The following is a 26,561-nucleotide window of genomic DNA, read 5'->3' as shown; positions in this document are numbered from 1 at the left end:
CAGGATTTGTCCGTACCTTGTGTAGAATAGACATGTATCCCGGCCTTACCCAGCCATTGTTGTACTGCAGCGCACTTTCTCTTTGTTTTATTTTTTATATTTCTCAATGTTTTGGGGGTCTACCCAAATTTGAAAAAAATAAATAAAAATCCTCCTTCTCCACCGCCGCTTCCACCTACACCGCCTCCTCAACCTCCTACTGCATATGGATCTCCTCCTCCTAGATCAAGATTATACATTTTTATTTTTACGTATTTTATGTTATTTGAAGTCATTTCCCTATCCACATTTGTTTGCAGAGCACTTGCCATGCTCTTAACCACATTTTGCTGCCTTTTGCAGCCCTCTAGCCCTTTCCATGACTTTTTTAGAGCCATTTTAGTGCTCCAAAGTTCGAGTACCCATTGACTTCAATGGGGTTCATGTTCGGGGTCAAGTTCGGGTCCCGAACTCGAACTTTTTTGGGAAGTTCGGCCAAACCCGAACATCCAGGTGTCCGCTCAACTCTACCTACAATCTTTTACAGGGTCAGCTCACCTTCTGATGATGACAGTGAAGTCTTGCCTGTTGGTACTCTGGCACACATGGCTGACTTCATGTTAGGCTGCCTTTCCCACGGCCCGCGCGTTATACGCATTTTAGACAACACAGATTACTGGTTGTTCACCCTTCTCGACCCCCGCTACAAAGAGAACTTCTCATCTCTAATTCCTCTGGTGGAGAGGACAAGGAAAACTGTGCTATACCAGAAGGTCCTTGTTGAAAAATTGCTACAAAGTTGATAGGGCAGACATCCAAATGAATCGTCGCAGTCACTGGGCTGTGCGATCGCCTAGAACAGCGGTTCTCAACCTAGGGGTCGCGACCCCTTTGGGGGTCGATCGGCCCTTTTTGGGGGGGTCGCGTGAGGCTTCCTATTGTGGGTCGCCCGCACAACGGCAGCGGCCCCTTATCCTCGCGCACAGCAAGTGATGTCCTATCACTGCCTGTGCTTGAAGGAGCCTGACCTCTGGACGGGTAAGTCGGGCCGCCTGTCTGCTGAGGTCCGAGTTTTTTCGTTAATGACACCGCCGCTGAGCACCACTGCCACCAATGATTTAATTGAGCCTGGCTGATTTTATTTTAATTATTTGGCTGAGCAAGGCTTAATTTATTTGGGGGGACATGAAGCACCGCTGATTTCTTTATTTGGGGGACCCTGAGCACTTCTGATTTATTTATTTGGGGGGTACCCTGAGCACCACTGATTTTTTTATTTTTTTTTTGGGGGGGGGGGGGTACTGTGAGCACCACTGAGTTATTTATTTGAGGGGTACTGTGCACACCACTGATTTATTTTTTAGGGGGTATTTGTATTTTGTCTTTGTGATTAATTACTCTGCTTTAATTATGTTCAATTTGTAGCAATAAAAATACATCCTGCATATCAGATATTTACATTACAATTCATAACAGTAGCAAAATTAGCTATGACGTAGCAAGGAAAAAAATGTAATGGTTGGGGGTCACCACAACATGAGGAACTGTATTAAGGGGTCACGGCTTTAGAAAGGTTGAGAACCACTGGCCTAGAAGTTATCTAGAGTCAACAAAGCGGCAGCAGGCCCACACCTACAAGTCCAGTCTCAGTAGCCAAGAGTCTGGTCAACACAATCCTCACCATGATGGCAAACTGGGTGAACGTTGTGGAGGCCGGGAGCAAGTTGGCTGCTGGCACCAGACTTGCCCTCCAATAGATCCTCGTTAATGAAAAATGTACTCATTCCAATAACAGGGCTGCTTAGGAGTTCTGTATTGTTATTTATCGTCACTACCTCCCCGAGTCGGGAGTTGGTAATTGCCGCGCGCCTGCTGCCTTCCTTGAAATTTTGTGCTTTAATAACTTGACCCATCCTCTCTGGGTGGTTCACAATTAGGAAAAAAAAGGGGCAAGGCAACAACAGCCAATCAGATTTCAGCCATTGACATCCCTTGGATGTGGTATCCCTTTCTCAAGCTCCCTCTCTGGCATTGAAACCTGATTCTTCGTTGTCAGTAATCACCATGGTAGGCGCAGGAACATCGAAAGTTGATAGGGCAGACATCCAAGCGAATTGTCACCGTCACGGGGCCGTGCAATCGCCCAGAGGTTATCTAGAGTCACTAATGCGGCATCAGGCCCTTGGCCCTAAGGTTTTAGATGGACAGATCAGCAGGCCCTCACCTACAAGTCCAGTCTCAGTAGCCAAGAGTCTGGTCAACACAATCCTCACCATGATGGCAAACTGGGTGAACGTTGTGGAGGCCGGGAGCAAGTTGGCTGCTGGCACCAGACTTGCCCTCCAATAGATCCTCGTTAATGAAAAATGTACTCATTCTGTAGTGTACGGGAACTGTAATGCCCGTCACTACAGAAGGGTCACTTGTTGTGCTGTCGTTTCCCCTTATTTATGGGGAGGTTGGTATGAGTCATCTTCATAATGTAATGCTATGTACTTCCCTGTTACTGTGAAATTTGCATGTGCAGGCCTGCTAGGGGTGTCATTCCAGCTCTTAGTCACAAGAGGGAGCTAGGGAGCCCTAGTTTATATAAGGCCCAGTCAGGGAAGGGAAAGGCAGTCTAAGGTTGATAGTCTAGTCTAACCAGAGATTAGACAATGTCAGAGTCAAGTCCAGGCCTGAAGCCTGCAGACTAGGAGAGGGTAATGCAGTCCCTGTAACCGGGTTCCAGATCCAAGGAGAAGGTTCCCCTCCTGAATTCATATACGCAGAAGCAGGAACACTACAGTTAATGAGCCTGAGGAAACTGAGAGAGAGACAGAGGCAAGTCAAGAAAAGCAAGAGGTACTCAAGACAACAGAGGAGGTACTTTATAGAGATAAAACCAAGGATACACGCCAGAGCTAGGGCATTGGACCTTGGAGAAGAGTTTCTATGTTCCAGGATCAGTCAGGAATAGAGTGCAAGCTGCCTGTACTGCAAGTCCTGTGTTTAACACTCTATAGTCACCTTGCTATATATATATATATATTGCCTGCATCAACTGTATTGAAAATCAACTGTCTTCAAAGGAACTGCGCTTCCGTCAATGTCCCTAAATGATGACTACTAAAGTTTGAATTCTGTTTTAACATCACGTGGTTCCTCAGTTATTCCTGCTATCAGCAAACGGCGTGCCACCGTTTAATTGGCACTGGCGTCACGAACATTTCTCATCAACTGCCCTTGCAGAGAGTCAGCCGTCTCAGGTTAGTGTCTATTGCACTACAACACCCAGGAACATTTCTAAACCTAACTTGAGTACGCTGCACCTCTCTTTTGGCGTCACGAACAGGATGCGCACGCTTTCTAGTGCAAGAAGCGTGAACTTTGTGCCTTATACAGTTGCCCTGTAACCAAAGTGACAAATTGCCTGTTTTATTAAAGTGGACTTTGTGGACTGAAAAACATACTAAAAGTGTCCCTAAAACCTCCAAAAAGCGCTGTGCAGTGTTGCGCTATCAAGAGGAAAGAAATCGCCACACCGGAGTGTGGTTTTATGGACTTTTTATCATCCTGCTTGCTGTCAGTGAATAGACAGCGGATTTTGCTAAAGATGGCCGCTGAGCTTGCTGAATTTACTGCTGCGTCATCTTCATCCCGAAAGTGCGGGAAAAGTTGGCGCCTTTTTGATGAAAAAGCGGGAAAGGGTTCAAGGTCAGGCGCCATAGCCTGTCTGGACATTTGCATGTCTGCCAGCATGGACTCCGCCTTCCGTATACTGGAATACTTGGGGGGCGGCCTCCCAGTGCAATGGGAGGATCTGGCTGATCTTATTGGCGCCACCCTGTCGCTCTTCAGAGAAGGATCGAGCATGTTGGAGAGTGAGGACTGCTCTGCGACTATGTCTGCGCCTGAGCTATTGAAGACGGAGGTCGTTGGTGTCGAGCCAGAGGAGGCTCCACCGGCCTACTCTCCGAGACCGGAGAGACCCGCCTGCCCGCCACTGGGGAAAGAACCGGAGCTCCATTACGGCTCCTGGAGAGACTTCTTTCAGCCCTCATTCAAGTGGTCAGCACTAATGGCAGAGATCCGGGAGGCCGCTATAAAGAGGAATACTAAAACTAAAATATACTATGAAGAACTGACCAAGTCCATTTACGACAGTCATCCTAATACCCAACCCCGCCTGGAAAGGAGAAAGGGGTTGGTGCTGTCCTTTGACAAGACCCGTGGCTACGGGTTCATACAAGACCACATTACTGGCAGAGACTTGTACGTCAACCGGAGGTCTGTCAAGAGAGGTTACCTCCCTGAGCATCTGCATAACCTCCGCGAGGGAGAGGAGGTAGAATTCACCCCTGCCGAGAGCCTGCGAGGCCCATATGCGACTGCCGTGACCCGTCCCAAGCAGGAACCGGACTGGGAGGCAGATGAGGACTACTCTGGCTGCGAGTGCAAACCTGAACGCTCTCCAGAACAGGCCCACCACGCCTTCCAGGAGCGAGGCTCCTTCATTGGGCCTAATGTCTTCTGGCAGCCAACCGTGTTGGAAAAATGGGTGAGCCCCTATCCTTCCCCCGAGCTGCCTCGTCGGGAGAAGACAATCCAGGACTTGGAAAATCTCAAGGGACTCCGTGTTACCCTGGAGAATATCCGTAAGGGAAGGAGACCCGATGTGCCACCGGAGCCTGACGCGGCCGCGTCCGACGCATCGTTGACTGTACCTGCGCCGACGACTCCAGCAGAGGACAACGATTCCGACACGGAAAGCATCGGTGACCAGATCGTCCGGCTGGAGGAAAAGTTGCGGGAGCTGCGCAAGATTGCCACCGCCAGGATCCAGACGCCGCCTAAAGGAGACGAGGTAAGGGTGGCTGTCACCACCCGTAAACCACCGTCTGCTAACACTGCTCCGTCCAGGCCCGAAAGAAGACCCACTATTCCTGTGAATTGCTGCACAGAGCCCACCGGACCGCTTGCGGCGGCGGTACCCAATACAGCACAACCCACAATCATTATGCCGGGACCGGTACAGTCCACAAGAGTGTTTACCCCTAGGCCTATGGGGCCAATACCTATTAGGGGTCCCTTCACTTTGCAGCTGCCCCCTAACACTGTAATGTGGGCACATCCTCCTGCAGAGGACTACTACAGGCCGTATTTGCCAGCAGAGCCAGGTGATTATGACATGCCACTGTGAATCAGCCTGCTAGGCCTTTGATTTATTTTGCTAAAGAATGATGTTGAAAGCTTAACCCTTCCAGGACAGGAGTCCTATGTTTCTTGGTCGTTTGTTGCTGCTGCCAGTTTATCCACGGCTCAGTGGTAGGTGTTAACCACTGAAGTATTAAAGTCAACGAAGCCAAGTTTGTTTCCAGGACCTCCTGCCTGCTTTTGCTATCCCACGCCAAGTTGTGCCTGTTCCTATGTTGCACCTTTTACCCTTAACCCCCTTTTCAGGTTGATCAGGGGTATTACAGCACTTGTTTTATATTGTGCAACTTGATATTAAGGAACTGTGCCCGGAGATAGACTCAAAAGAACCTGAGCCTCTGAGATTCTTACTCTTTTTTAAAGGAAATGTGCCCAGAGATGGACTCCACCGCATGAGAGCCTCTGTGATTTATAGGAAAGTAACCTGGGTACGGACTCATATTTGTTCTTTGAGCCTCCAAGAACTTTTATACTGTTTTACCGTTTCTTGCTGTTCTATTAAGGACAATTTGCACATATGGACTATCCTGGTATTAATGTCACGCTGTGCCAGGTCAGCGCCCCAGTTCCATTCACTGTCCTGAGAGAAGAGAACGACGCCCCTTGTCACCACTAGAGATGGCCCGAACTATCCGACGGCGAACAGTTCCCGGCGAACATAGCTTGTTCGCGTTCGCCTCTGCCGGGCGAACACATGCGATGTTCGGTCCGCCCCCTATACATCATCATTGAGCAAACTTTGACCCTGTACCTCACAGTCAGCAGACACATTCCAGCCAATCAGCAGCATACCCTCCCTCCCAGACCCTCCCACCTCCTGCACAGCATCCATTTTAGATTCATTCTGAAGCTGCAGTCTTAGTGAGAGGAGGGAGACTGTAACTGCTGCTGATTTAATTGGGAAATCGATAGCTAGGCTAGTGAATTCAGTGTCCACTCCAGTCCTGAAAGACTCATCTGATCTCTGCTGTAAGGACAGCGTCCTGACAGCACCCCAAAAAGCCCTTTTTAGGGCTGCAACATTAGTCTGCTTTTTTTTTTTCCTTTATATACATATTGCAGTTGCCTGGCCTGCCTGTGTGTGAGGAGCTGCAGGCCCACAGACTGTAGTGTGCCCACTGCCAGTGCTCACCCCTGTCATTCCGTGTGGCACAGGACTTTGCTTAAAAAAAGGCACTTAATTTTTACACTTTAATCTAAGGTTAGTTGCCTGCCAGTGTGTGTCAGGCTGACTTCCACTGACTGTAGTGTGCCCACTGCCAGTGCCCACCACTCATACCGGCTGGCACAGGACTTTGCATAAAAAAGGCATTTAATTTTTACACTTTAGTGTAATTTCAGCTGCTTGCCTGCTGCTAGTGTGTGTCAGGCCGACTTCAACTGACTGTAGTGTGCCCACTGCCAGTGCCCACCCCTGTCATCCCGTGTGGCACAGGACTTTGCTTAAAAAAAAGGCACTTCATTTTTACACTTTAATCTAAGGTTAGTTGCCTGCCAGTGTGTGTCAGGCCGACTTCAACTGACTGTAGTGTGCCCACTGCCAGTGCCCACCCCTGTCATCCCGAGTGGCACAGGACTTTGCTTAAAAAATAGGCACTTAATTTTTACACTTTAATCTAAGGTTAGTTGCCTGCCAGTGTGTGTCAGGCTGACTTCCACTGACTGTAGTGTGCCCACTGCCAGTGCCCACCACTCATACCGGCTGGCACAGGACTTTGCTTAAAAAAGGCATTTAATTTTTACACTTTAATGTAATTTCAGCTGCTTGCCTGCTGCTAGTGTGTGTCAGGCCGACTTCAACTGACTGTAGTGTGCCCACTGCCAGTGCCCACCCCTGTCATACCGAGTGGCACAGGACTTTGCTTAAAAAATAGGCACTTAATTTTTACACTTTAATCTAAGGTTAGTTGCCTGCCAGTGTGTGTCAGGCTGACTTCCACTGACTGTAGTGTGCCCACTGCCAGTGCCCACCCCTGTCATACCGAGTGGCACAGGACTTTGCTTAAAAAAAAGGCACTTCATTTTTACACTTTAATCTAAGGTTAGTTGCCTGCCAGTGTGTGTCAGGCCGACTTCAACTGACTGTAGTGTGCCCACTGCCAGTGCCCACCCCTGTCATACCGAGTGGCACAGGACTTTGCTTAAAAAATAGGCACTTAATTTTTACACTTTAATCTAAGGTTAGTTGCCTGCCAGTGTGTGTCAGGCTGACTTCCACTGACTGTAGTGTGCCCACTGCCAGTGCCCACCACTCATACCGGCTGGCACAGGACTTTGCATAAAAAAGGCATTTAATTTTTACACTTTAGTGTAATTTCAGCTGCTTGCCTGCTGCTAGTGTGTGTCAGGCCGACTTCAACTGACTGTAGTGTGCCCACTGCCAGTGCCAACCACTGATACCGGGTGGCACAGTAGCTTGCCGATAAATAAGGCATTTAATTTTTAGACAGTAGTCTAAATTCAGTTGCTTGCCTGCTGCCAGTGTGTGTCAGGCCCGCTTCCACTGACTGTAGTGTGCCCACTGCCAGTGCCAACCACTGATACCGGGTGGCACAGTAGCTTGCCGATAAATAAGGCATTTAATTTTTAGACAGTAGTCTAAATTCAGTTGCTTGCCTGCTGCCAGTGTGTGTCAGGCCCTCTTCCACTGACTGTAGTGTGCCCACTGCCAGTGCCAACCACTGATACCGGGTGGCACAGTAGCTTGCCGATAAATAAGGCATTTAATTTTTACACTTTAGTGTAATTTCAGTTGCTTGCCTGCTGCCAGTGTGTGTCAGGCCCGCTTCCACTGACTGTAGTGTGCCCACTGCCAGTGCCAACCACTGATACCGGGTGGCACAGTAGCTTGCCGATAAATAAGGCATTTAATTTTTAGACAGTAGTCTAAATTCAGTTGCTTGCCTGCTGCCAGTCAGTGTGTCAGGCCCTCTTCCACTGACTGTAGTGTGCCCACTGCCAGTGCCAACCACTCATACCGGGTGGCACAGTAGCTTGCCGATAAATAAGGCATTTAATTTTTACACTTTAGTGTAATTTCAGTTGCTTGCCTGCTGCCAGTGTGTGTCAGGCCCGCTTCTACTGACTGTAGTGTGCCCACTGCCAGTGCCAACCACTGATACCGGGTGGCACAGTAGCTTGCCGATAAATAAGGCATTTAATTTTTACACTTTAGTGTAATTTCAGTTGCTTGCCTGCTGCCAGTGTGTGTCAGGCCCGCTTCCACTGACTGTAGTGTGCCCACTGCCAGTGCCAACCACTGATACCGGGTGGCACAGTAGCTTGCCGATAAATAAGGCATTTAATTTTTAGACAGTAGTCTAAATTCAGTTGCTTGCCTGCTGCCAGTCAGTGTGTCAGGCCCTCTTCCACTGACTGTAGTGTGCCCACTGCCAGTGCCAACCACTCATACCGGGTGGCACAGTAGCTTGCCGATAAATAAGGCATTTAATTTTTACACTTTAGTGTAATTTCAGTTGCTTGCCTGCTGCCAGTGTGTGTCAGGCCCGCTTCTACTGACTGTAGTGTGCCCACTGCCAGTGCCAACCACTCATACCGGGTGGCACAGTAGCTTGCCGATAAATAAGGCATTTAATTTTTACACTTTAGTGTAATTTCAGTTGCTTGCCTGCTGCCAGTGTGTGTCAGGCCCGCTTCTACTGACTGTAGTGTGCCCACTGCCAGTGCCAACCACTGATACCGGGTGGCACAGTAGCTTGCCGATAAATAAGGCATTTAATTTTTAGACAGTAGTCTAAATTCAGTTGCTTGCCTGCTGCCAGTGTGTGTCAGGCCCGCTTCCACTGACTGTAGTGTGCCCACTGCCAGTGCCAACCACTGATACCGGGTGGCACAGTAGCTTGTCGATAAATAAGGCATTTAATTTTTACACTTTAGTGTAATTTCAGTTGCTTGCCTGCTGCCAGTGTGTGTCAGGCCCGCTTCCACTGACTGTAGTGTGCCCACTGCCAGTGCCAACCACTGATACCGGGTGGCACAGTAGCTTGCCGATAAATAAGGCATTTAATTTTTAGACAGTAGTCTAAATTCAGTTGCTTGCCTGCTGCCAGTGTGTGTCAGGCCCTCTTCCACTGACTGTAGTGTGCCCACTGCCAGTGCCAACCATTCATACCGGGTGGCACAGTAGCTTGCCGATAAATAAGGCATTTAATTTTTACACTTTAGTGTAATTTCAGTTGCTTGCCTGCTGCCAGTGTGTGTCAGGCCCTCTTCCACTGACTGTAGTGTGCCCACTGCCAGTGCCAACCACTGATACCGGGTGGCACAGTAGCTTGCCGATAAATAAGGCATTTAATTTTTAGACAGTAGTCTAAATTCAGTTGCTTGCCTGCTGCCAGTCAGTGTGTCAGGCCCTCTTCCACTGACTGTAGTGTGCCCACTGCCAGTGCCAACCACTCATACCGGGTGGCACAGTAGCTTGCCGATAAATAAGGCATTTAATTTTTACACTTTAGTGTAATTTCAGTTGCTTGCCTGCTGCCAGTGTGTGTCAGGCCCGCTTCTACTGACTGTAGTGTGCCCACTGCCAGTGCCAACCACTGATACCGGGTGGCACAGTAGCTTGCCGATAAATAAGGCATTTAATTTTTACACTTTAGTGTAATTTCAGTTGCTTGCCTGCTGCCAGTGTGTGTCAGGCCCGCTTCCACTGACTGTAGTGTGCCCACTGCCAGTGCCAACCACTGATACCGGGTGGCACAGTGCTTGCCGATAAATAAGGCATTTAATTTTTAGACAGTAGTCTAAATTCAGTTGCTTGCCTGCTGCCAGTCAGTGTGTCAGGCCCTCTTCCACTGACTGTAGTGTGCCCACTGCCAGTGCCAACCACTCATACCGGGTGGCACAGTAGCTTGCCGATAAATAAGGCATTTAATTTTTACACTTTAGTGTAATTTCAGTTGCTTGCCTGCTGCCAGTGTGTGTCAGGCCCGCTTCTACTGACTGTAGTGTGCCCACTGCCAGTGCCAACCACTCATACCGGGTGGCACAGTAGCTTGCCGATAAATAAGGCATTTAATTTTTACACTTTAGTGTAATTTCAGTTGCTTGCCTGCTGCCAGTGTGTGTCAGGCCCGCTTCTACTGACTGTAGTGTGCCCACTGCCAGTGCCAACCACTGATACCGGGTGGCACAGTAGCTTGCCGATAAATAAGGCATTTAATTTTTAGACAGTAGTCTAAATTCAGTTGCTTGCCTGCTGCCAGTGTGTGTCAGGCCCGCTTCCACTGACTGTAGTGTGCCCACTGCCAGTGCCAACCACTGATACCGGGTGGCACAGTAGCTTGTCGATAAATAAGGCATTTAATTTTTACACTTTAGTGTAATTTCAGTTGCTTGCCTGCTGCCAGTGTGTGTCAGGCCCGCTTCCACTGACTGTAGTGTGCCCACTGCCAGTGCCAACCACTGATACCGGGTGGCACAGTAGCTTGCCGATAAATAAGGCATTTAATTTTTAGACAGTAGTCTAAATTCAGTTGCTTGCCTGCTGCCAGTGTGTGTCAGGCCCTCTTCCACTGACTGTAGTGTGCCCACTGCCAGTGCCAACCATTCATACCGGGTGGCACAGTAGCTTGCCGATAAATAAGGCATTTAATTTTTACACTTTAGTGTAATTTCAGTTGCTTGCCTGCTGCCAGTGTGTGTCAGGCCCTCTTCCACTGACTGTAGTGTGCCCACTGCCAGTGCCAACCACTGATACCGGGTGGCACAGTAGCTTGCCGATAAATAAGGCATTTAATTTTTAGACAGTAGTCTAAATTCAGTTGCTTGCCTGCTGCCAGTGTGTGTCAGGCCCACTTCCACAGACTGTAGTGTGCCCACTGCCAGTGCCAACCACTCATACCGGGTGGCACAGTACCTAGCACGCGTAGTACCACTTATCTAAAAAAAAAATGACAGGCAGAGGCAGGCCACCCCGCAGGGGCCGTCGTGGTCGTGGTGCTGTGATTTCCACTGTCCCTGGAATAATGCCCAGTTTTCAGAGGCCACGTACCCTGAACCCGAAAAATTCAGAGGACGTAGTTGACTGGCTTAGACAGGACACCCAATCTTCAACAGCTTCCGCTAAGAACCTTGACGCACCATCCTCCTCCAACTCAGCTTCGGTCACCTGCTCTCAAGTTACCACGCACCCGCCCGTCGCCACTACCACCACAGCCACCACAGCCGCTTCACTTGATCCGTCAGAGGAGTTATTTACACATCAGTTGGATGCAATTAGTGATGCGCAACCATTATTGCCAGATGATGTAGATTACGGGGATATGTCTCAGTCAGGCAGGATTACACACATGGACGTACAGTGTGATGATGATGATGTTGTACCCGCTGCTGCTTCCTTTGCTGAGGTGTCAGATACAAGTGAAGCGGTTGATGATGACGATGTGTCCACGGATGCCACGTGGGTGCCTGCTCGAAGAGAAGAAGAGGGGGAAAGTTCTGAAGGGGAGACAGAGAGAATGAGGAGACGAGTTGGAAGCAGGGGGAGGTCGTCGCAAGGAGTTAGTGGCACAGTCAGACAGCATGTATCGGCACCTGGGGTCAGCCAGACAGCACGCCAGTCAACGCATGCTGTTGCCACCACTAGAATGCCGTCATTGCAAAGCTCAGCAGTGTGGCATTTTTTTTGTGTGTCTGCCTCTGATAAAAGCAATGCCATTTGCAACCTGTGCCAAAAGAAACTGAGTCGTGGGAAGTCCAACACCCACCTTGGTACAACTGCTTTGCGAAGGCACATGATCTCACATCACAAACGCCTATGGGATCAACACATGAGTACAAGCAGCACACAAACTCAAAGCCACCATGCTCCTCCTGGTCCTGCATCTTCAGCCACGTCAACCACTGCTGTCCTCCCTGCCCCCTCTCAACCACCCGCCACTCCATCTCTCACCTTCAGCAGTTCCTGCTCATCTGCCCACAGTCAGGTGTCTGTCAAGGACATGTTTGAGCATAAGAAGCCAATGTCACAAAGTCACCCCCTTGCCCGGCGACTGACAGCTGGCTTGACGGAACTCTTAGCCCGCCAGCTTTTACCATACCAGCTGGTAGAGTCTGAGGCCTTCAAAAAATTTGTCGCTATTGGGACACCACAGTGGAAGGTACCCGGACGAAATTTTTTTTCAAAAAAGGCAATCCCAAACCTCTACCATGTCATTGAAAAGGAAGTCATGGCATCTCTGGCATACAGTGTTGGGGCAAGGGTCCATCTGACCACTGATACCTGGTCTGCAAAGCACGGTCAGGGCAGGTATATCACGTATACTGCGCATTGGGTCAACCTGCTGACGGCTGACAAGCATGGAATGCGTGGCTCTGCAGCGGAGTTGGTGACACCACCACGACTTGCAGGCAGACCTACTGCCACCTCCTCTACTCCTACTCCATCCTCTTTAATTTCCTCCTCGGCTGAGTCCTCTTCTGCTGCGGCGTCTGGCTGCACATCAACTGATTCCCCCCAGCTCCCCAGGGGCTATTCCACATCCCGGATACGACAGTGTAACGCTATCTTGGGGTTGACTTGCCTGAAAGCAGAGAGCCACACAGGACCAGCACTCCTGTCCGCCCTGAACGCACAGGTGGATCAGTGGCTGACCCCGCACCAACTGGAGATCGGCAAAGTGGTGTGTGACAATGGAAGCAATCTGTTGGCGGCATTAAATTTGGGCAAGTTGTCACATGTGCCGTGCATGGCACATGTGTTGAATCTCATCGTACAACGTTTTGTGTCTAAGTACCCAGGCTTACAGGACGTCCTCAAGCAGGCCAGGAAGGTGTGTGGCCATTTCAGGCGTTCCTACACGGCCATGGCGCACTTTTCCGATATTCAGCGGCGAAACAACATGCCAGTGAGGCGCTTGATATGCGACAGCCCGACACGTTGGAATTCAACACTCCTAATGTTCGACCGCCTGCTCCAACAAGAAAAAGCCGTCAACGAGTATTTGTATGACCGGGGTGCTAGGACAGCCTCTGCGGAGCTGGGAATCTTTTTGCCACGTTACTGGACACTCATGCGCAATGCCTGTAGGCTTATGCGTCCTTTTGAGGAGGTGACAAACCTAGTCAGTCGCACCGAAGGCACCATCAGCGACCTCATCCCATTTGTTTTCTTCCTGGAGCGTGCCCTGCGAAGAGTTCTGGATCAGGCTGTAGATGAGCGTGAAGAGGAAGAGGAAGAGTTGTGGTCACCATCACCACCAGAAACAGCCTTGTCATCATCGCTTGCCGGACCTGCAGCAACGCTGGAAGAGGAGTATGAGGAAGAGGAGTCAGAGGAGGAATGTGGCGGCTTTGAGGAGGAGGAAGACCAACCACAGCAGGCACCCCAGGGTGCTCGTTGTTGTCACCTATCTGGGACCCATGGTGTTGTACGTGGCTGGGGGGAAGAACAGACCGTCAATGACATCAGTGAGGACGAGGAACGGGAAATGAGAAGCTCTGCATCCAACCTTGTTCAAATGGGGTCTTTCATGCTGTCATGTCTGTTGAGGGACCCACGTATAAAAAGGATAAAGGAGAACGATCTGTACTGGGTGACCACGCTACTAGACCCCCGGTATAAGCAGAAAGTGGCAGAAATGTTACCAAATTACCGAAAGTCGGAAAGGATGCAGCAGTTCAAAACCAAACTAAAAAATATGCTTTACACAGCTTATAAGGGAGATGTCACAGCACAACGGGAATCTAACAGGGGAAGAGGTGAGTGTAATCCTCCTCCTACCACGGCGGCAAGGACTGGACGATTTACAGATGTGTTGTTGATGGAGGACATGCGGAGCTTTTTCAGTCCTACTCATCGCCACAGCCCTTCGGGATCCAGCCTTAGAGAACGACTCGACCGACAGGTAGCAGACTACCTCGCCTTAACAGCAGATATCGACACTCTGAGGAGCAATGAACCCCTTCACTACTGGGTGTGCAGGCTTGACCTGTGGCCTGAGCTATCCCAGTTTGCGATAGAACTTCTGGCCTGCCCTGCTTCAAGTGTCCTGTCAGAAAGGAGCTTCAGTGCAGCAGGAGGCATTGTCACTGACAAGAGAAGTCGCCTCGGTCAAAAAAGTGTTGATTACCTCACCTTCATAAAGATGAATGAGGCATGGATCCCGAAGGGACTGACAGTGGGGGATACGTTTGACTAACAAAAGGCCTGATTACATGCCTTGGCCTCAAAATGGTCCCCACGCTGCTGTATTTAATGTCTGCATACCGGATGACTTTCGTGAATTCTCCACCACCAACTAGGGTTCAAGCCGTAATGTTTTAGTCACTTTTCTGCCTGGAAAACATAAATTTTTCCGGCCGCTGCTACAATAGCGTCTGCAACAGTGCCATTATTTTTCAGGCATGTGTACATGCCTAATTTTTCTGTCCTATGGTGCAGCACTGTGGCTGCAAAAACAAACCAAAAAAAAAAGGCACATACAAGTGTCAATTCCCCTTCGTGATCGTTACCTTGTTGTGGTGAAGGGGCTTGCGTATCACAATGAAGCAATCATCATCACCTCTATAAAAGTGTGTTGGCAATGTTGCCACACCCCAGATGATAAGGCCGTTGCTTCATTATGGTCAGACCAAAAGCGATCGGGTGGCCACGCTACTAGACCCCCGGTATAAGCAGAAAGTGGCAGAAATGTTACCAAATTACCAAAAGTCGGAAAGGATGCAGCAGTTCAAAACCAAACTAAAAAATATGCTTTACACAGCTTATAAGGGGGATGTCAATGGGGGATTCGACAATGGTTAATCAATTCGACCGGATAGGGTCCGTAACAGGGATTAAACTGATAGCAATAGTACTAGTTAAGACACCACTCATATAGGGTGTCACAGCACATTGCTCTGTGCACGCGCAGTGCCCCAATTTGGGAGTAAGAGGACCGACCAAGCTGCTTTTTCCATCTCCCGGTTCCTGAAATCAATTCAGTTTAGTGTATGAGAGTTTGGTCTGTCACTGTGAAGGCAGTCGAAGGTACCCGGCCTAAATTTTTTTTCATAAAAGGCAATTCCTGATATGGGACGTAACAGGGATTAAACTGATGAGAATAATACTACAGAAAATACCACTCATATCGGTGGAGGGAGCCAGCGTTTTTTTAACCATCTCCCCGTTCAAAAAATCTATTTAATAAATGGCCCCCAGATTGGGGATGTTAGAGGGATTAAACTGATGAGAATAGTACTACAGAAAATACCACTCATATCGGGTGTGACAGTAAATTGCACGGCGCAGATGCAGTCACCGTGGTTTAAAACAGAGTGGAGGGAGCCAGCGTTTTTTTAACCATCTCCCCGTTCGAAAAATCTATTCAATAAATGGCACCCAGATTGGGGACGTTAGAGGGATTAAACTGATGAGAATAGTACTACAGAAAATACCACTCATATCGGGTGTGACAGTAAATTGCACGGCGCAGACGCAGTCACCGTGGTTTAAAACAGAGTGGAGGGAGCCAGGTTTTTTTTAACCATCTCCCCGTTCGAAAAATCTATTCAATAAATGGCACCCAGATTGGGGACGTTAGAGGGATTAAACTGATGAGAATAGTACTACAGAAAATACCACTCATATCGGGTGTGACAGTAAATTGCACGGCGCAGACGCAGTCACCGTGGATTAAAACAGAGTGGAGGGAGCCAGCGTTTTTTTAACCATCTCCCCGTCCGAAAAATCTGTTTAATAAATGGCCCCCAGATTGGGGAGTCGGGGACGTTAGAGGGATTAAACTGATGAGAATAGTACTACAGAAAATACCACTCATATCGGGTGTGACAGTAAATTGCACGGCGCAGACGCAGTCACCGTGGATAAAAACAAAGGGGAGGGAGCCAGCGTTTTTTTAACCATCTCCCCGTTCGAAAAATCTATTCAATAAATGGCACCCAGATTGGGGACGTTAGAGGGATTAAACTGATGAGAATAGTACTACAGAAAATACCACTCATATCGGGTGTGACAGTAAATTGCACGGCGCAGACGCAGTCACCGTGGATTAAAACAGAGTGGAGGGAGCCAGCGTTTTTTTAACCATCTCCCCGTCCGAAAAATCTGTTTAATAAATGGCCCCCAGATTGGGGAGTCGGGGACGTTAGAGGGATTAAACTGATGAGAATAGTACTACAGAAAATACCACTCATATCGGGTGTGACAGTAAATTGCACGGCGCAGACGCAGTCACCGTGGATAAAAACAAAGGGGAGGGAGCCAGCGTTTTTTTAACCATCTCCCCGTTCGAAAAATCAATTCAATTGACCTTTCGGGGACCCTTGGTGTTGTACGTGGCTGGGTGGAGGAAGAAACCTTCAATGACATCACCGGGACGTGGCTAGCTTGGTATCCAACCTTGTGCAAATGGGGAGTTTGCGGTTGTGCAAATGAACTGTTTGCGGTGCATTAAAAGGGGAGTTTGGTCTGTCAATGTCTGTGATGCGGGCGTAACCCTTACACTACCTGATCGATACAACATCATACCTGATCGTATACACACACTGGATGTTTTAAAGCACGTTATTCCAAACAATTTAGGAATGTTAGTTGATTTATGCCCTTTATGGATTAAAACCCGACTCTGCGTCCACTACGTAATTTTCCATGGGAGTTTTGCCATAGATCCCCCTCCGGCATGCCACAGTCCAGGTGTTAGACCCCTTGAAACAACTTTCTCATCACTATTGTGGCCAGAAAGAGTCCCTGTGGGTTTTAAAATTCGCCTGTCTATTGAAGTCTATGGCGGTTCGCCCGGTTCGCCAGTTCGCGAACATTTGCGGAAGTTCGCGTTCGCTGTTCGCGAACTGAAAATTTTATGTTCGCGACATCACTAGTCACCACCCTTCACCTTTGCCAATTGGACCTGATATGAATGTAAATGCAGATGAATTACATATATGTATGCCTGCATGTCTCTTTTTCTATTTCAGGTGAAAATTCCAGTTGGGCAGGCCCTGATGGAGTACGAGGTCGTACTCAGCTTAAAGCAGTGGGGTATGTAGTGTACGGGGACTGTAATGCCCGTCACTACAGAAGGGTCACTTGTTGTGCTGTCGTTTCCCCTTATTTATGGGGAGGTTGGTATGAGTCATCTTCATAATGTAATGCTATGTACTTCCCTGTTACTGTGAAATTTGCATGTGCAGGCCTGCTAGGGGTGTCATTCCAGCTCTTAGTCACAAGAGGGAGCTAGGGAGCCCTAGTTTATATAAGGCCCAGTCAGGGAAGGGAAAGGCAGTCTAAGGTTGATAGTCTAGTCTAACCAGAGATTAGACAATGTCAGAGTCAAGTCCAGGCCTGAAGCCTGCAGACTAGGAGAGGGTAATGCAGTCCCTGTAACCGGGTTCCAGATCCAAGGAGAAGGTTCCCCTCCTGAATTCATATACGCAGAAGCAGGAACACTACAGTTAATGAGCCTGAGGAAACAGAGAGAGACAGAGGCAAGTCAAGAAAAGCAAGAGGTACTCAAGACAACAGAGGAGGTACTTTATAGAGATAAAACCAAGGATACACGCCAGAGCTAGGGCATTGGACCTTGGAGAAGAGTTTCTATGTTCCAGGATCAGTCAGGAATAGAGTGCAAGCTGCCTGTACTGCAAGTCCTGTGTTTAACACTCTAAAGTCACCTTGCTATATATATATATATTGCCTGCATCAACTGTATTGAAAATCAACTGTCTTCAAAGGAACTGCGCTTCCGTCAATGTCCCTAAATGATGACTACTAAAGTTTGAATTCTGTTTTAACATCACGTGGTTCCTCAGTTATTCCTGCTATCAGCAAACGGCGTGCCACCGTTTAATTGGCACTGGCGTCACGAACATTACTTATCATCACCTGCCCTTGCAGAGAGTCAGCCGTCTCAGGTTAGTGTCTATTGCACTACAACACCCAGGAACATTTCTAAACCTAACTTGAGTACGCTGCACCTCCAATAACAGGGCTGCTTAGGAGTTCTGTATTGTTATTTATCGTCACTACCTCCCCGAGTCGGGAGTTGGTAATTGCCGCGTGCCTGCTGCCTTCCTTGAAATTTTGTGCTTTAATAACTTGACCCATCCTCTCTGGGTGGTTCACAATTAGGAGAAAAAAGGGGCAAGGCAACAACAGCCAATCAGATTTCAGCCATTGACCTCCCTTGGATGTGGTATCCCTTTCTCAAGCTCCCTCTCTGGCATTGAAACCTGATTCTTCGTTGTCCGTGATCACCATGGTAGGCGCAGGAACATCGAAAGTTGATAGGGCAGACATCCAAACGAATTGTCACCGTCAAGGGGCCGTGCAATCGCCCAGAGGTTATCTAGAGTCACTAATGCGGCATCAGGCCCTTGGCCCTAAGGTTTTAGATGGACAGATCAGCAGGCCCTTGCTCCAAATGTTTTTGAGGGTCATCAGCAGGCCATCAATCATAATTTTTCAAGGCTGTGTATGATGCCCTCTTTTATGTGTAACAAAGGGTGTTTCGGAGTGCCTATTGCTTGTAATTTTTTGCAGCACTTGCACTTTATATACAATTGAATATACTGGAAATAATGTTTCCTAACAATTTTTCCAGTAAAATTTATTTTTTGTGGGGTTTTGTGCGTATTTTTGTCAGTCAGTAAAAGCGGCGTTCAACTCGGACAACATGGTTCCCAGCAGCGACCTGGGAGTCCAAGATGCATCCAGACATAGTCCCCATGCTGTTCCCTATTTATTATGGTGGTGTTTCTGTAACTTTCTTACTTTTTTCAATGAACCAGGCACCCTCTCCTCTTCAGAGCAGGTGGTGCCTGGTTGTCTCCCATTGACTTCCATTATACTCGGGTGCTCGACCAAGCACACGAATATAGCATTGTGTTTGGGTCGAACACCCGAATAATTTTGTGCTCGATCATCACTAGTGATCAGTCAAACACAAACATAGGCACCACAACTCTACTGAACCACATGGAGCGGCATCAACCCCCAGCAAGTGCAACAAGAATTTCTTTCTTCTCTCAGACTCCGCTGCGGCAGCCAGACTGCATACATGGGCAAAACGGAGTCTTTGTCGTCATCATCAGTTACTGCTTCTCATGCTCAGACTCTTCCTCCGCTCTGTGATTAGCCATCAATAACAGAATGTGTGGCAAAAGAACAACTCTACACTCCCAGCAACCGGATTGTCCTCAACTGTAACTTCCATTTGGCCATGTTGCTTTTGGTGCAGTCTTTGCTGTACCATTTAGTAGAGTATGCTGCCTTTAGGGAGCTGATGGTGTGTGCTCTGGATGATACCTAGCTGGCTTTATTTCTCCCAAAAAGCCATCTCTAACTTGTACTCTCACGTGGAGGAGAATGTGAGCAGCTTCTTACAGTTGTCACTGTGTGGCAACGTGAACGCCATGGTGGACACCTGGAGCAGTTGTTACAGGCAGGGACAGTACTTATCCACCTCCTCCTCCATGGACATCCTCTCTTCCCCAACAATCACAGGGAAGAGTGTCGCTCCAACTCCCCCTCCCTCCTATCACATATGTAAAGTCAGGTGTTGCCATGCAGTGTTGTGGCTGCACAGCCGATCACTTGCTAAAGTGCATTAAGCAGCAAACCTCCTGCTGGCTGTCTCTCTGCCACCTCCAACTGGACAAGGCGGTCAGTGACTATAGCCACAGAATAGTGGCCACGCTGAACCTGGGGGAAAGAGCGCATGCTCCCTGCATAGTGCATGTGATAAACTTAGACTTGAATTTATCCTAGAACATATGCTCACCTAACGGGACGATGGTGGAAGAAGAACAGCTAATGCATCTTGATGCCTGCCCTGTAGCTTTTGGAGTCCTACAAGAAGAAAACCTCATGGAGGATGGTGAGGAACTGTCACTGGAGGAGGAGTCGGAGGATGATGATGATGACACTGACCACACACCCAATCATCTCATTGGGGGCAGAGCTAGAAAGAACTGGGTCCTTGGGCACGCTGGCCAGAATGGGCGAGCTGTATCCTTGCTTGCGTACTGACAGGCATATCATTGACATAAAGCAGTCTGATGATTACTTGATAGCCTTGCTTTTAGATCCTCGTTATCAAAGCAGAGAGGTAGGCAAAATTACCTTATTACCAGGAAACACTGTATAAGCAGCTTGACGCAGATTCCTGCCACCAGTGTGTATGAAAGGGAGGCCATCTTCATTGCCACAAGCAGCAGAAGCTGCAAGAGCCAGTTCAGTCTCCTCAATATCATGGGGGAACCATGAGTCTGTGCAAGAAAAGAGAAACCATGGGGAGCGGTCTGTGTGAGAGAGGGGGAACCATGAAGAGTGGTCTGTGTGAGAGAGGAGGAACCATGGGGAGCGGTCTGTGTGAGAGAGGGGGAACCATGAGGAGTGCTCTGTGTGAGAGAGGGGGAACCATGGGGAGCGGTCTGTGTGAGAGAGGGGGAACCATGGGGAGCAGTCTGTGTGAGAGAGGGGGAACCATGGGGAGAGGTCTGTGTGAGAGAGGGGAACCATGGGGAGCGGTCTGTGTGAGAGAGGGGGAACCATGGGGAGCGGTCTGTGTGAGAGAGGGGGAACCATGGGGAGCGGTCTGTGTGAGAGAGGGGGAACCATGGGGAGCGGTCTGTGTGAGAGAGGAGGAACCATGGGGAGAGGTCTGTGTGAGAGAGGAGGAACCATGGGGAGCGGTCTGTGTGAGAGAGGGGGAACCATGGGGAGCGGTCTGTGTGAGAGAGGGGAACCATGGGGAGCGGTCTGTGTGAGAGAGGGGGAACCATGGGGAGCGGTCAGTGTGAGAGAGAGGGGGAACCATGGGGAGCGGTCTGTGTGAGAGAGGGGGAACCATGGGGAGCGGTCTGTGTGAGAGAGGGGAACCATGGGGAGCGGTCTGTGTGAGAGAGGGGGAACCATGGGGAGCGGTCTGTGTGAGAGAGGGGGAACCATGGGGAGCGGTCTGTGTGAGAGAGGGGGAACCATAGGGAGCGGTCTGTGTGAAAGAGGGGGAACCATGGGGAGCGGTCTGTGTGAGAGAGGGGGAACCATGGGGAGCGGTCTGTGTGAGAGAGGGGAACCATGGGGAGCGGTCTGTGTGAGAGAGGAGGAACCATGGGGAGCGGTCTGTGTGAGAGAGGGGAACCATGGGGAGCGGTCTGTGTGAGAGAGGGGGGAGCGGTCTGTGTGAGAGAGGGGAACCATGGGAAGCGGTCTGCGTGAGAGAGGGGGAACCATGGGGAGCGGTCTGTGTGAGAGAGGGGGAACCATGGGAAGCGGTCTGTGTGAAAGAGGGGAAACCATGGGGAACAGCCTGTGTGAGAGAGGGGGAACCATGGGGAGCAGTCTGTGAGAGAGAGGGGGAACCATGGGGAGCGGTCTGTGTGAGAGAGGGGGAACCATGGGGAGCGGTCTGTGTGAGAGAGGGGAACCATGGGGAGCAGTCTGTGTGAGAGAGGAGGAACCATGGGGAGCGGTCTGTGTGAGAGGGGGAACCATGGGGAGCAGTCTGCGTGAGAGAGGGGGAACCATGGGGAGCGGTCTGTGTGAGAGAGGGGGAACCATGGGGAGCGGTCTGTGTGAGAGAGGGGAACCATGGGAAGCGGTCTGTGTGAGAGAGGGGGAACCATAGGGAGCGGTCTGTGTGAGAGGGGGAACCATGGGGAGCAGTCTGCGTGAGAGAGGGGGAACCATGGGGAGAGGTCTGTGTGAGAGAGGGGGAACCATGGGGAGCGGTCTGTGTGAGAGAGCGGAACCATGGGAAGCGGTCTGTGTGAGAGAGGGGGAACCATAGGGAGCGGTCTGTGTGAGAGAGGGGGAACCATGGGGAGAGGTCTGTGTGAGAGAGGGGGAACCATGGGGAGCGGTCTGTGTGAGAGAGGGGAACCATGGGGAGCAGTCTGTGTGAGAGAGGAGGAACCATGGGGAGCGGTCTGTGTGAGAGAGGGGGAACCATGGGGAGCAGTCTGCGTGAGAGAGGGGGAACCATGGGGAGCGGTCTGTGTGAGAGAGAGGGGGAACCATGGGGAGAGGTCTGTGTGAGAGAGGGGAACCATGGGGAGAGGTCTGTGTGAGAGAGGGGGAACCATGGGAAGCGGTCTGTGTGAGAGAGGGGGAACCATAGGGAGCGGTCTGTGTGAGAGAGGGGAACCATGGGGAGAGGTCTGTGTGAGAGAGGGGGAACCATGGGGAGCGTTCTGTGTGAGAGAGGGGGAACCATAGGGAGCGGTCTGTGTGAGAGAGGGGGAACCATGGGGAGCGGTCTGTGTGAGAGAGGGGGAACCATGGGGAGCGGTCTGTGTGAGAGAGGGGGAACCATGGGAAGCGGTCTGTGTGAGAGAGGGGGAACCATAGGGAGCGGTCTGTGTGAGAGAGGGGGAACCATGGGAAGCGGTCTGTGTGAGAGAGGGGGAACCATAGGGAGCGGTCTGTGTGAGAGAGGGGGAACCATGGGGAGAGGTCTGTGTGAGAGAGGGGAACCATAGGGAGAGGTCTGTGTGAGAGAGGGGGAACCATGGGGAGCAGTCTGTGTGAGAGAGGGGGAACCATGGGGAGCGGTCTGTGTGAGAGAGGGGGAACCATGAGGAGCGGTCTGTGTGAGAGAGGGGGAACCATGGGGAGAGGTCTGTGTGAGAGAGGGGGAACCATGGGGAGCGGTCTGTGTGAGAGAGGGGGAACCATGGGGAGAGGTCTGTGTGAGAGAGGGGGAACCATGGGGAGCGGTCTGTGTGAGAGAAGGGGAACCATGGGGAGCGGTCTGTGTGAGAGAGCGGAACCATGGGAAGCGGTCTGTGTGAGAGAGGGGGAACCATGGGGAGCGGTCTGTGTGAGAGAGGGGGAACCATGGGGAGAGGTCTGTGTGAGAGAGGGGGAACCATGGGGAGCGGTCTCTGTGAGAGAGGGGGAACCATGGGGAGCGGTCTGTGTGAGAGAGGGGGAACCATAGGGAGCGGTCTGTGTGAGAGAGGGGGAACCATAGGGAGCGGTCTGTGTGAGAGAGGGGGAACCATGGGGAGAGGTCTGTGTGAGAGAGGGGGAACCATGAGGAGTGCTCTGTGTGAGAGAGGAGGAACCATGGGGAGCGGTCTGTGTGAGAGAGGGGGAACCATGGGGAGCAGTCTGTGTGAGAGAGGGGAACCATGGGAAGCGGTCTGTGTGAGAGAGGGGGAACCACGGGGAGCGGTCTGTGTGAGAGAGGGGGAACCATGAGGAGTGCTCTGTGTGAGAGAGGGGAACCATGGGGAGCGGTCTGTGTGAGAGAGGGGGAACCATGGGGAGAGGTCTGTGTGAGAGAGGGGAACCATAGGGAGCGGTCTGTGTGAGAGAGGGGGAACCATGGGGAGCGGTCTGTGTGAGAGAGGGGGAACCATGGGGAGCAGTCAGTGTGAGAGAGGGGAACCATGGGGAGCGGTCTGTGTGAGAGAGGGGGAACCATGGGGAGCGGTCTGTGTGAGAGAGGAGGAACCATGGGGAGCGGTCTGTGTGAGAGAGGGGGAACCATGGAGAACAGTTTTACCCATTTCCTTCTAGTCTCTGCTGTATATTGGAGGAGAATACAGTAACTTATCTGTAGATCTTATATCCAAGGGACCTTGTGACGTTACAGGGTCACATGACATGCTGAAGTCACATGGGTTTGAAGCAGCTGTGGAATGTAGCAGAAGGGTCATATCTCCATCCCATGTGCTGTGTTCAGACATCAGAAGGTCTTCGATTTTAATGCCGTCTCCGTGGAGCCAAAAATCTTTTCACCTGAAGTCACGTGAGACTTTGGTGAATTAATTCGGTTTTCATTTCTGAATCTTTAAAAACATAATAAATGAGTAATCTGAAGCTCAACCCTCATCTCTACCAAGCATGGAGTTTAGACATTACCCTACAGGACCTTTGATGATGTCACGGTCATGTGATCAGTCACATGATGGGAGGAGTAAAGCAGTGGATGGTTTTCACTGTGCAGCACTTCCTGTCATGTGACCAGTGTGACGTCATCGCAGGTCCTGCAGCCCCAGGAGGTGAGATCTGCAGGTCAGTTATTGGTCTTGGTTCTGGGTTTATTAGAATGGAGCGGTTCTATAGGTGACATATAGCAGGTCCAGCCAGCAGGGGGCAGCACCGGCCATAGAGAGTCTCTGCTCACACAGTCTGGAGGTCAGGAGGGGAGTCCTCCTCAGACATGTCTGCTCTCCCCCTGGAATATTAGGAGACCCCCAGACCCCTGTAAGAGGGGCTGTTCTCCTGGATTAGAGGGGTCTTCCATCACACACTGTTCTGTGATGTCACTAGGATATGGAGTCAGTGTGTGGTCGGTGGGGACAACCTCTTCTAGATGAAGGGGCTGCAGCGCTGTGTCCTCTCCTCACTGTCCCTGCACAGCGGAGGCCGGAGCTCTAATGAGCAGGGACTGTGGAGGAGATTCAGCAGTAAAGCAGCTCTGCAGCCCCTCCATTCCCAGGATTAGTGGGGTCCTGATAGAGGCGAGCCCCCACCTACCGCACACTGATGACCAGTCCTAGCGATAGAACCTCACGTTATGAGACGGGAATAGCCCTTTAATGCTGGTGATATTGGGGGTTCAGTGATGGCCGCAGGGATTGGGGTTTGCACAGTTGGGGGTAAATAATTGCACACACATGTGATAGTAACAAACCTGCAGCTGTGCGAGCAGCAGGACAAACCCCGGACCCATCACTGGCCCCGGAGCAGAACACCAGCGATTAGAGGAAAGAGGCGACTGACAGGACGGGGACAGGACTTCTCTTCATCTCCTTCCTGACCTGCGCTGATGATGGACATGTTGGTGGATCTGGTGGCTGCGGTCGATGCACTTGTGAGTTCAGCAGGAGTCGTCTGTATTCGGCTTATGTCACACGAGCGATACGGATTGTGTCAGGAGCTGAGAGAACGGACGGTTTTACACACAAGTTCCATCAGTTCTGTCTGTGGTTGTATCACCGTGACGGCAGCGACCAGCGTGTAACCCATAAGGGCTCGTCTCCTCAGTTCTGTTCTGTCCGGGTGAGTTGTTCGGAGCGTCAGTTGCGCTCGGTTTGTGTCGGTTTCATCAGGTTTCAGTTATTTCTTTCCCAGGAAATGTAATGGAAACATGGCTGACAACAGCGAGGTCTATTAATGGTGGAGAGAAACGGAAGGTGCTCTGCTGGGAACCGTCCTCCGATGACATAATGCCAGGATTGCTGTTTTTAGGTTTATCTTCTCAGATTGGTACCTATTAGGGCTGCACGATATGGGAATTTTGTGCGATAACGATGCGATATTTTAAGGGAATTGTGCTATTTGCTTGGATTTTCAAGGCAAAAGCACACAGAAATTACTGATGATGCTGAAATGTAGTTATGCTTAACTCAAGAACTGAAATGCACAGTGTTTTTCAAAATAAAACATCTTTTGCTAAATTAAATAACATATTTGCATTGCTGCAAAAGTACAAAATACAAAACTTGCCATTTTCTTAATAGCACAGAACAGATAAACAGAATAAATAGAAGAATATTTGTTCATTAAAGGGAACCTGTCACCGGGATTTTGTGTATAGAGCTGAGGACATGGGTTGTTAGATGGCCGCTAGCACATCTGCAATACCTAGTCCCCATAGCTCTGTGTGCTTTTATTGTGTAAAAAACCCAGCTTTGATCCATATGCAAATTAACCTGAGATGAGTCAGAGCTTGAAAATATGACTCTTCTCTGGTCACACAAGTAAGATATGACTCTTATGTTAATTTGCATATGGATCAAATCAGTTTTTTTACATAATAAAAGCACACAGAGCTATGGGGACTGGGTATTGCGGATGTGCTAGCGGCCATCTAACAACCCATGTCCTCAGCTTTATACCCAAAATCCAGGTGACAGGTTCCCTTTAAAATAACGACTTGCCTCCAGCCCCGCCGGCCGCGCTGTGCAACATAGCGGCCAGCAATACATCCGTGTCAGCCACGTAAAAAGTCAACCATCGCTTAATAAGACGCACTGCCATTTGCCCCCCACTTTTGGGGAAAAAAAGTTTGTCTTATAAAGCGAAAAATATGGTAATACAATTGAAGTATTTTTGGGTCGGCCAATTGGCGATTGCGATTGATTTGGCGATATATTGTGCAGGCCTCGTACCCATGATACCATCAACTCCCCCCCCCCCCCCCCCCCCCACACACACTGCTCTATTTATGGGAGAACAGATAAGTCGTCGTTCTCAGTACAAAGCGACACAAAAACAAATTATTTTTTCCAGAAAGTGTCTTAACTGTAAAGAATAAAATGACCCTGGTATCGCTGCAATCCTTGTATTCCTCAGAATCATTTACAATGTCATCTATACATTATGGATTTTAGAAATTGAGGATGAAAAAATTGACAGGTGAAAGCCCAAAATTGTCGGATCATTAAGGGGTTAATCAGACCCCCCAGGT

General features: G+C 49.9%; 1 protein-coding gene and 1 long non-coding RNA gene across 2 annotated transcripts in view; both read left to right on the top strand.

Moving 5' to 3' along the window:
- The window catches only part of LOC120999664 (oocyte zinc finger protein XlCOF6-like), a 2,208,135-nt gene that overhangs the window by 239,123 nt on the left and 1,942,451 nt on the right, over window positions 1–26,561 (top strand). The window lies entirely within an intron of this gene.
- The window catches only part of LOC120999758, an 11,523-nt gene continuing 1,622 nt past the window's right edge, over window positions 16,661–26,561 (top strand). The window contains exons 1-2 of the long non-coding RNA XR_005778620.1: window positions 16,661–16,672; window positions 17,456–17,460. This is a non-coding gene — a long non-coding RNA (uncharacterized LOC120999758). The remainder of the gene's footprint in view (window positions 16,673–17,455; window positions 17,461–26,561) is intronic.

The sequence above is a fragment of the Bufo bufo genome, chromosome 4 (assembly GCF_905171765.1).
Source record: "Bufo bufo chromosome 4, aBufBuf1.1, whole genome shotgun sequence".
Classification (NCBI taxonomy): Eukaryota; Metazoa; Chordata; class Amphibia; order Anura; family Bufonidae; genus Bufo; species Bufo bufo.
This window is presented reverse-complemented; position numbering and strand designations above follow the sequence as displayed.